Source organism: Salvia hispanica, chromosome 4 (assembly GCF_029641045.1).
Source record: "Salvia hispanica isolate PSC_SH4W2 chromosome 4, Shi_PSC_v1, whole genome shotgun sequence".
NCBI classification, from domain to species: domain Eukaryota; kingdom Viridiplantae; phylum Streptophyta; class Magnoliopsida; order Lamiales; family Lamiaceae; genus Salvia; species Salvia hispanica.
Window position 1 is genome coordinate 9,827,308 of NC_142695.1, and position 12,240 is coordinate 9,839,547.

Sequence of the window (12,240 nt, forward strand, 5' to 3'; positions counted from 1 at the left end):
ATATAAACATTAAGTAGTAAAATAAGTCCAAATCGTATATAAAATATATATCTACAAATATATAACTTAATAACACTTAATTTGAAATTATATATTAAAATAACATGTCATAAATTTGGCCAGTTAACTATTACTCCATAAGTTTCCATTAATATAGCATAAATTAAGGCCCAATTCACTCTTATTTTTAGACTGGATTCTTGTGTTATTTATATGGAACTTAATAAGTCCTATATCAAAACTGAACCCTAACTAATAACAGCCGCCTCTACTACTCTTCACTCTGCAGAAAATAGAGAGAGCAGAAGAAGATAAACAGGTGTCTCTCACTTCTGACGACGCAATTATCATCCAAGAGGCATAAATGTCATAGCAGGCGTGGCCTCCCTAAAGCCTACTCTACTGCATCAGCAACAAAACCACATATCTACAGAATAAACATATCAAGGTACGAAATACTCTATCTAAAAAATGGATGTAGATTTATTAATTTATCTACTAAGATTTCTATTTGGATGTCCATATTTTCCAAATCTTAGTTAAAAAAAAACCATTTCCAATATCTACTTTTTCCAAATTAATTTATAGTATATCACTGCTCTAAATAATGACTAATGCATCCAAAACAATTAAAAAACTGTTCTATAGATGTTAATCTTAGGGATCAATATATTGCCTATTGTCTGCAAATTTATGTATCTGAATTTAAGGTTTACACAGATTGAAACTTTTTTCTATTTCTTTCAGGGACAAATTGCAATGGGAAGTAAATCTTGGATGACAAAGTATTATTTCATAACTTCATTAAGGTAATATTTTCTGATTCTCATTTAGAAAACGAATTTCAGGCTTTTTTTTATTCATAAAAGACTAAAAGTAAAAGGTTTTGAATATGCATTTAACATTTCAAAAATTTCTTTTTCACAGGCAAAAATCTTGGTAACTGGAGGGAATCAGTCGCAGCTTTGGAGAATGAAAAAAATATATTATTGTAATAGAATAGTGGTATTTTATAAGCCTATGGAAGCCTAATAGAAATAGGCTGCAACCCTATAGAGAATTATCGGTCCATACAAAACTAATCACACATAAGATTCACATTAAGCAAACTGACTTTTACAATAAGATAATAAAGATTAAGACAAGATGCTGGCAAAATTTTATGACGTTTCCTGCCTAAATGTGGGCCCAGTGGCAGTTCTGTAAATTTTCCAAACAAGTCTCCCTTTATATGAGTATAGATAAGGTCGATTTTGCTTCATTGATTTTAGACTTTATTTGAAATATTGAGTTTTAAATATCTCAAGTAGGGTGAATTGTTTTCAAACTAGTTCTCCCCCGTTAATTGACACTATTTTTTTTGTCATTCCTCTTTAATTGGCATCATTACTGGACTCTAAAATTCCACAATAATAATATAGTGGATTCTTGCCTCGTTAATCTTATGTAAGTTGTGATCAATAATGAATAAATTGGGTGGAAAAAGTTTATCGAATGGGAGTAGGGGTGGCAAAATGGGTAGCGGGTAATGGGTAATTCCCATCTCGACCCGCTACCCGCCGGGTATTGGGTACCCACTACCCGACGATAACGGGAAACGGGACGGGATCGGGTAATGCGTTTTAGAGTTTTACGGGTAGCGGGTATACCCACTACCCGCGCGGGTATACCCGTTAGTCCCGATAATACCCGTTATTATTAGTATTAGTCATATTCCATCTTTTAATACTCCCTCCGTTCCATATTAATAGACGTGTTTCAAATAGTTAAAGTGGAGAAAAAAAAAGTAAATAGTTAAATAATAATAGCCTTATACGCACTCATTTTAAAAAATTAAAAATATATAGTTAGAATGGAGGAAAAATAAAGTAAGAGAAATAATAATGTAGAGAATAGTATTTCTATTATTATTTTTCCAAAATGAGTGAGAAAATGAAATGCCTCTATTAATGTGGAACAATGGAAGTACTTTATCTAAGAGTTCTTTTGAAACATTTATATATTCCAAAGAACATACAATTGAAAACTCACCGAACTAGCTATAGAGTGTTCCCTAACTTTTATTCCCAATCTATTCAATGTTTACCATCGATATTAATAAAGTAAATTAGGGAACATTGACGGTTGTTATGATTTTCAAATTTTTTATTAGGATTTCGGGTCGGGTACGGGTACCCGCAATGTCGGGTACGGGATACCCGACACGGGTATCGGGTAATCCCGGTATGTCGTGGGGCGGGTATCGGGACAACAATTTGGCTAGAATCGGGTACGGGTACCCGACTTGTCGGGTACGGATACCCGCGGGTAACCCGTTTCGCCACCCCTAAATGGGAGCCTTAGGTTTATAACTTGATTTTATTCATTCACTAGTGTATCATCCGTGCTATGCATGGGACATAAGATTTTTCAAATAATAAAGATTTATCATCAATATATAGAGAATAATTTTGAAGAACGAATAAAAAGGAAAAAATATTACAATTTTTCACAGGTAAAGATAATAATACAATGATTAAATATTTTATACATAAAAATAAATTACTAATATATATCACAAAATGTTTTTATGAATTATAAATTGCGATGAAGAAGTAACCTTTTCTAAGATTTAGAATTGGTTGAAAATTAAGCTGTGAATTTAGAATTTTAGTTATGTTTCATATATAAATCACATTTAAAAATTAACATAACACTTTAATACTCCCTTCGTCCCACTTTAGGAGTCCCGGTTGAGTTCGGCACGGGTTTTAAGAAATATATAAGAAAGTTGGTGAAAAAAAATAGTGGAATGTGAGTCCTACTTTTATATATTTATAATACTCCCTCCGTCCTAAGAAAGTTGATACAAAACTTTTGGGCACGGAGATTAAGAGTTTATATTAAATAAATAGGAGAGATGGAAAAAGTAGGAAAAATAAGAGAGAGTAAAGTAAATGATGGAATAAAGTAATAGTGATTAGATGTTTTGTCTTTTGCTAAAAAAGGAAATGACTCAACTTTCTTGGGACGGACTAAAAAGGAATACGACTCAACTTTCTTGGGACGGGGGAGTACAATGTAAGTGGAAAAAAGGTAAGTGGAATGTGGGGTTTATTACCAACTATGAAATATTCTAACCGGGACTCCTAAAGTGGGGCACCCAAAAATAGTAAATCGGGACTCCTAAAGTGGACGGAGGGAGTAGAAATTAGTTTAGACATGTTAATTTGGGCTAAAAATAAGATAATAATGCTTTCAAGTTTCAACTCTAACTTTGACTTTGTTTCAACTCTATTTATAAGCTTTGAAGCTAAAAATAAGATGATAATGATTTCAAGCTTCAACTCTAACTTTGACTTTGTTTTCTCTTAATTCTTTTGATTTTGGTTGATAGTCATTTATATAATGAAAGTTAGTCCAATCTGTACGAAACACATTCTTGAGGTGATGCGCTATACAACGCATTTTACTAAACTATATTCTTTTTTTTTCTTTCCTTGTTCTGGTAAAACATTGCTTTGAGCAACACCACCAATGAGCCGAGTTATAAATATTCAGAGTCATGGTCAGAGTCATATAGAAAGGTTGCGACGAAAATTAATGTTATTATATAGTACATTGAGCTGAGTTATAAATATTCAGAGTCATGGTCAGAGTCATATAGAAAGGTTGCTACGAAAATTAATGTTATTATATAGTACATTGCTACGAAAGCGCCGCTGAAGGATAAGGTGCAGAATGCAAAGCAGCCCAAGGCGAAGGAGGAACTGCCCAAGTTGTACTACTTCTGCAACTTTCCAGGTTGCACTGAAAAATCAACTGACAGTAATGCGATTCTTCGTCACTTTGAGAGTGATCATGGCAAAAACAAGAAATTTTGTTGGGAGTGTGGCAACGGGGTTGATGACGGTCATCCGTGCAACACTTACTTTAGTTCTTGCCCAAGGGAAAAGATCTTTGACAACTATAGGGACCTGTGTAAGCTTCAAGTGAAGACGGCGAAGGATCAGCAGAAGATGTTTGCGGAGGAGGAGCAGCAGAAGAAGTCGGCGAAGAAGTAGAAGAAGTGAATGTATCTACTAACTTGTTCTAGTATATAGAAGATTAAGTTTTTGAAACCATGAGGGAATTAGGAGAAAAGAGAGTATGTATTTGGAGTATGCATATGCACTTATTGTGTTTGTTTCTCTATGCTTAATGTTTTTGTTCTCTCCCCGATGGTTGTGTTTCCAAGTAAACAAATACGAGTTATCTCCCTAAATCGTTACACCCCAACATTTTCTTACCTACTAACATAAGCTGAGTTTAGTTGAGAAATCTTGACAAGTTTTGACTATTCACAACGCATAGGCGGGAAATCAAAGACTGCCACAGGGCAGTACAAGAACAAGAACCAATGGCTCTTGATACCAAATAATGTGAATCTTCTAGATTGAAGACTCATGAATTTGCCCTGGACTTATTCTTGTAAATAAACCCAACAAATAAACAAGATAAGCCAGGAAATAGAACAAGAAAAATGGATTAAATGATAGAAGATGGATTAGTGTTATGATTTAGGTGAAGAACAAGAAAGAAATCTCAAAGGCACTTTCACATACACACCTAATGGCTCCACAAACTAGCAACACAAGAACTAGCAAGCATACCTTTACAATCAACCTTAGCCCGGTAAAAGATCGAATGCAACCCGATGGAATTTGATAAGTCTTCAAAAGATGAAGAAGGTGAGCTCTCAAATATGGAGAAATTGTCTCTTACAAATATTCAAAAGCTCCTTGAAATGAACCCTAGCAAGATTATTTATACTAGGAGTTAAAAAGAAGCAAAACAAAACAAGTCTTGGTCAAAAAGTCACATTTCGGACAAAACACCCGACCGGGTGATTCCCACGGCTCATTTCACCGGTCCGGGTGAAGTTTCTGGACAAAAACTGATTTCTCGGCAAAAAACCTGACCGGGTGTTTTCGGGCTGGCAAAACACCAGCCCGCGTGTTTCTTTCTGCACTGTGTGACTTTCTTAAAACCATCATAACTCTCTCATCCGGGCTCCGATTGAGACGTGTAAGGTACTCACGCGAAGCTCTTTTGACAATGAAGACAATGATGGTCTTAGAAGAGTATTTGGACACCATCTTGATAGGTATATTGATGTTTGAAACGGACCCCAACTCCGGTGTGGTTCATTGGATGCCTTCGTTCCTTCTATTGGTTTGGCACTTCCCAGATTCACATCATCCTCTCCTTCTTTTTGAAAGGATTTGTCCTCAAATCCGGTTTTTAGATTCATCTTTCGGACACCTGGATTCACATCATTCCCTCCTTCTTTTGAAGGATTTGTCCTCAAATTCGGATTAAGCATACCTACAAACCAAGTAAGTCCAAATCAAGTATCATAGTTTTAGAAGATGGACTAGGCTTACCTAGGGTGTAGAGAGCTATATAGCTAATATTGAAAATCTCCATGTGGAGTATATTTAGTGCATATATGGCCTCATCAATCATACCGTCATCATGATCATAAAGTAATAACAATATTGGAAAAATTCGGCCACTAGGGATTAGGAAGCTATGATCAAACAATGAAGCTTGCATCAAGTAAGAAGCATATGATTTACAACCTAACCATACTACACATGTATACTCAATTTCATAAGCAATGGTATGGTTACCAAGTTTTCTCCTAACACAAATGTGCATCCCATCAAGACATTTTTCTTGATCATACTCTAACGAGCCCAAAATATAAGCACATGATATGGAGGCACAAAAGTCTAACAATTCATTCACATGGCACCTAAAAAAAAAATCATTTGTTGTAAGATCTTTGACGAAATAGCCACAAAACATACCAACTCCATTAAAAGGTTTGATTGTCTTGCAATAATAGAACCTATCATGCCAAGACACACATGCATCAAACACTTTGTACCTCTTGATCCCAAAATTCACCCACTCTACCAATCCACATATCTAATATTGCCTTCATAAAAGAATTTATATTCTTGGAAGGGCTAGGGACACACAAGAAATGATCTTCATAGCTTGTAAGACTAAACTTATCAAGTAATGATTCAAGTTTATCATGCCACATATCAAACAAACCATAGGCGATACGAGTATCAATACAAATGGGCATTTGAAAACCAATCACATTCACTTGTTTCATTAAATCATTATCACAAGTTAAGGTGAGAATACTTGAACCTTGAGAAAGAGGTGATTCAACTTGACATTGTTTCCATGAGTTCATCACCGTTAAGAAGTTGCTTGGTGCATCCACGATTCGGTGTTCACATTCCAACCCTTCCAATTCATATTTTATAAAGCCATCAAAGAGAATAGACATGTTAAAAGAGTTAGTGAAATAAGGGTCATTCTCCTCACCAAGAGCAAAAAGGATAGGGTGATTTAGGGCCCTCCCGAGGTTGATCTTAGAATCTAACAAACAACTTTTTTTTCTCACATGCTTGTAGTTTTTCTCTCTTGGTAGTTTTGATTCACACTCACCCCCACCACTCTCTCTTGGCTTTTGCATATCACTTTTTAGCCTTTTCTCACACTCTATATTTTCTTCTCTTTCTTGCTCATTCCTCAAGCACTCATTTACTTTAGCAATATCATTTGGCTTCGTTTCAATGCTCAATACTTGAAGGTCTTTTAATGGCTCACGCTCGTTTTCGGCTTCCACTATGCTAGACACGCCATCATTAAAAGTTGGGCGTGCGTCTTCTTCATGTATGGCCGTGGAGGACTCTTCTTCATCATCACCGGCAACAAAATCCACCCTATGCTTGACATGCTCTTTAACAATGTGGTTAACATCGCCACACTTATTTTGAATCAAGATCTTTGAAGGAGTGAAGTTAGATGACAACCACGACGAAACCTTCGTGTGATAGCTAGGATGAGATAGGTCCACCTTCTTTGGTGGGATGCTTCTTCGGCTTGTGTCTCCACCACCATGTCGAGGGCTTGAGCTCATCCTTGCGTTACTTGAGACTTCTTCCCCCATTAACCACTCATGCACCTTATGACGATCATGATCCCTCATCCACCTAGAGTGAGACTCTACATGAAACTTTGGAGCTTGTTCCCTTCTGCTCCCTTTATCAAGTCCATTATCATGGTACGTTGACTTGTAGCCACTCCTACCATGTCTCTCTCGGTCACTAGGTGCCATGGAATGGTTATGTCTAACTCTATCTCTAAGGTGGCTTATATCCTCATCATACGCCGTAAATCCTCCTTGCATAGCATTCACAATACCCCGCACCTCATGCATCTCCTTCATGATTGGGGAGAACATCTCTTTGATAGTACCATCGGATGATAAGACGACTTTCTTTATAGGCGAGTTATGCCTAGAGTTCACCATTTCAAGTACCTACAAAACAAATTGGACAAGACTAGGGACAAGTCCCTTTTTTTTAGTAACACAAACAACACACACACCCGAGAATGGAGAATTTAGTGAGGAGCTCACTTCCCATATTGTAAAATCCCCTTTCCCCAAACTCACACCCAATGTCACTCGGAGGGCTTAGAAATTTTGGTGGCTAGGATACTCTCTCTCACTTGCTCTCAAAGATGTTAATCCACAAGGGTAGCACAAATCACAAACAAGTTATGCAACTAGGCAAATAATTACTAGTTCTAGAAGCCACGAGATATAGTGAAAGCAAAGTACTATGCCAATGGGACAATTCAACAAACACTTTGTGTGCACAATTTCAACCAACAATAATAGATCAAACAATTGATGAAATTTTGGCCTACAACTTTTAGACAATCAAATTGACGTACCCAATAACTGATGGATAGAACTTGAGATCTCTCTTCTTTTTTTTTGACAATTTTTCTAACAATTTTCACCCTTTGGGGATTTTTTTTTTCTTACAAGAACAAGAACCAATGGCTCTTGATACCAAATAATGTGAATCTTCTAGATTGAAGACTCATGAATTTGCCCCGGACTTATTCTTGTAAATAAACCCAACAAATAAACAAGATAAACCAAGAAATAGAACAAGAAAAATGGATAAAAGGATAGAGGATGGATTAGTGTTATGATTTAGGTGAAGAACAAGAAAGAAATCCCAAAGGCACTTTCACATACACACCTATTGGTTCCACAAACTAGCAACACAAGAACTAGCAAGCATACCTTTACAATCAACCTTAGCCCGGTAAAAGATCGAATGCAACCCGAAGGAATTTGATAAATCTTCAAAAGATGAAGAAGGTGAGCTCTCAAATATGGAGAAATTGTCTCTTACAAATATTCAAAAGCTCCTTGAAATGAAACCTAGCAAGAGTATTTATACTAGGAGTTAAAAAGAAGCAAAACAAAACAAGTCTTGGTCAAAAAGTCACATTTCGGACAAAACACCGGACCGGGTGATTCCCACAGCTCATTTCACCAGTCCGGGTGAAGTTTCTGGACAAAAACTGATTTCTCGGCAAAAAACCCGACCGGGTGTTTTCGGGCTGGCAAAACACCAGCCCGCGTGTTTCTTTCTGCATTGTGCGACTTTCTTAAAACGATCATAACTCTCTCATCCGGGCTCCGATTGAGACATGTAAGGTACTCACGCGAAGCTCTTTTGACGATGAAGACAATGATGGTCTTAGAAGAGCATTTGGACACCATATTGATAGGTATATTGATGTTTGAAACGAACTCCAGCTCCGATGTGGTTCATTGGATGCCTTCGTTCCTTCTATTGGTTTGGCACGTCCCGGATTCACATCATTTATTGTCAATTGGTTTTAAGATGGAAGAAGAAGAAGTTGTCAATTGGTTTTAAGATGGAAGAAGAAGAAGAAGAAGAAGAAGAAGAAGAAGAAGAAGAAGAAGAAGAAGAAGAAGAAGAAGGAGGAGGAGGAGGAGGAGGAGGAGGAGGAGGAGGAGGAGGAGGAGGAGGAGGAGGAGGATGATATTGGTGTGTGGCATTATATAGATAATATGCATGGTCCTCCTAGGCACTTTGGTATGGGACAAAGTAGTTATTCAAATTGAGGATATGGTAAAGAAAGTCAGAAGTATGAATATTCAGTTGTAAGATATGATTAAAGTATATTTTGGGGTAGATTAATTATTGGTAACAATTATTGCAAATAATGTCAGTTTTGGTTCAAAATTGTTGATTTTTTTGACAATTTTTTTATCGGCTTTTCTTTGTTTTAAGTCTTTTAATCCTATTTTGGGTCAAAATTGGCGCTTAATCGATACTATGAATCAAAATTGGACATACATAAGTAGTTTGTTTGCTCAAGTTCAGCTCGTAAGAGGTGGTTCAGATTTTAACCAAACATTCCTTATATGAAATTAATAGTGAATTAATTTGAAGCAAGTTTGGTTTGTTTAATTTGGTCAACTAATTAAGAAGCAATTAAAATTAGGATAACTTATTCCTTAAAACTTGCAATTTGTATATAAATCCTATTTTTTTTTAGATATTTGCCAACTGAGGGAGTGTTATATTGTTAACTCAACACTTTAATGGCTAACTACAACTGAATAATAGCCATTAGATATTTAAATTAAGAGCCTAGATCATCAATCCCGAAATGTCAATACGATCAACAAAAAATGTCAACAAGGGTATTAAGGTCAATTCACAACAAATTAGATGTAACTAACTTTTGAAAAATATCACATAACCTTAAAACACATGACAGCTGAATATTGTTGTCCGAGAAAAATTGTTGTATAGTGTATAAAATATTGCTGGCCGTTTTTTTATCCTTGAATATTTTTTTTAATGCCACATGGCAGTTGATTATTCAGCTACGTGTACAAATGATTGACTAAGATTGATGGTATGTTGTTACTTTAAGAGGTGGTGGCATCCTAACACTCCCCTATATATATAGGAATGTGATCAAATGAAAACTTTAAATATGGTATAAACTCAAAACTATGATCTGGACCATTGAAAAATGTACAGATCACAAAAAAGTATCAACAAGAAAATGTTAATAGAATTTCAACGATAGTCAATTATTGATGTTGTATTAATTTTGTTACCCAATCCATTGATTTATCCATTCCTAACAGTAATTGATAAGGCCACTCAGTGGTTTGTGTTGTCACTAGGACTGTGCTCGACCATAGCCCTTCTTCTATGACTATAAAAGTATACATTTTAAATAAAATCAAGTAAAAACTTGCTTTCAAACTTGGAAAAGAAGAAAAGTTAGCAACTTGCAAGTGTACAGGATAACAAGAAGTAATAGTGATAAAAGCAATTTTTTGTAATAGTGATAAAAGCAATTTTTTTGCATGTGGCCTCAGATTTTTCTAATTTTGTTAATTTGGAAGCAAAATTGAACGAATTACAATTATTAAAAGAGGGGACATCTTTTTTTGTCCATGAACTTTGCCAAAGTATCATTTTAGGTCCGTGAACTTTGAAAATATCATTTGAGGTCTGCCAACTATGAGTTTATATCAATTGAAGTAGTACTTTTTTACTATATCCAAATTTTTCTGGACGAAAATACCCTCAATATTTTAAGGGTATATATATTTTTAATAAACTTATCATCTACTCATATTTTTATAAATATCTATATTATATATTTTTGATGAATTTTCTAAATATAATTTGACCTTCAATATTATCATTTGATTTTGTGACATGCAAGAAAAGATCCTTATTCAATTTTTTATTATTAAAGAAAAGTTCTTTATTCAATTTTAAAATTATTTAATATAAAAAATTGAAGAAGCAATTTGACTTGCATTCACAAAATTAAGTGATAATATTGAAGGTCAAATTATATTTAGAAAATTCGTCAAAAATATATTGTAAAGATATTTATAAAAAAATATGAGTATATGATAAGTTTAAGGTATTGAGAGTATTTTCGTCCAGAAAAACTTGGAAATAGTAAAAAAGTACTTCAAATGATATTAACCCATAGTTGATGGACCTCAAATGATATTTTTAAAGTTCACGGACTGAAAATGATTCTTTGGCAAAGTTCATGGACCAAAAAAGATGTTCCCTCTTATTAAAAATGTGAAATATAAAGCAAATCTGACCGTCCTACTTAAACAGTTGCTACTATTCCTCAGTGTTAGTTTTGATTTCAACTTTCATTTTGTAGTATACTCCCTCCGTCCCCATTAGGAGTAACACTTTGACCGAGCACGGATTTTAAGAAATGCTCCCTCCGTTTCGGATAATTCGGGTCACTTTGACCGGATACAGATTTTAAGAATTGTAATGAAAAGTGGGTTGAAAAAGTGTCACGCCCGCATTTTCTAAGAATAGAAAACACGGTTGATCGCGACTAGGGGATGATTAAAGAAGCGGGGAAGAAAGGGGGAAACACACACTTTCGACCAAAATATTTTAATAACTGAAATAACTTAGAAATCAAAGTAGTATCATATCAACAAAGTACCAATTCTAAAGAAATAAAGACTAGAAAGTAAACAATTTTGAAAAGAGTTTGACTCTCAATGCTAAAAGAATTTTAAGGAAAAGACACACTGCGGAAGCGTTTAGGACACGGAAAATGCCGAGTATGAAGACACGACATATCCAACGATACTAAGCAAGTCATAAATAATCCATAAATTCTGCTCAACATCCTCCCCGTCCGTCGCCGCTCAATCTGCCCGAAAATCAAATAATTAAACTCCAGTCAAACATTTATTAACCTAACCCAAAGAAAAAGAATAAATAACGACGCCAAATTTGTTCCAAGTCTACAGTGCTCTGTCAGTCCAGCATGCAACACTTAAAAAACAGAAACATACAACTAAATAAATAATTTAATATCCACGTACTCCCAAGTCCCAAACATCATATGTCAATACATAAAGAAAGGAGAATTATTTTTAAATACTATACCCCCATCTATCCACACGTGAATACTCACTTCCCAACACTTGTTTACCCATTTTAAATATATATTCAACACTATATAAAATGAAAGAGGAACTATTAAAGAATTTAGATAATTACTCTCCAGTCACCCCTCCCTCAAACAACTATATTCAGAAAATGATAAAAAAAAAACAAAATATACTATATTACTCCTTCAAATAACTCTCTATCACAAAAGAACAGAAAGCTTATTATAAAAAGAATTTAATGCAGTATACTCCCACATCTGCACACGTATATACTCCCCATTACAACACATTGCAAAACAAGGTAAAAGAAGTAAAATTAGTTTTGTGTGCATACTGCCCATATATGTATGTATTAGTACATTCTCGACTCAACACATTTTTAA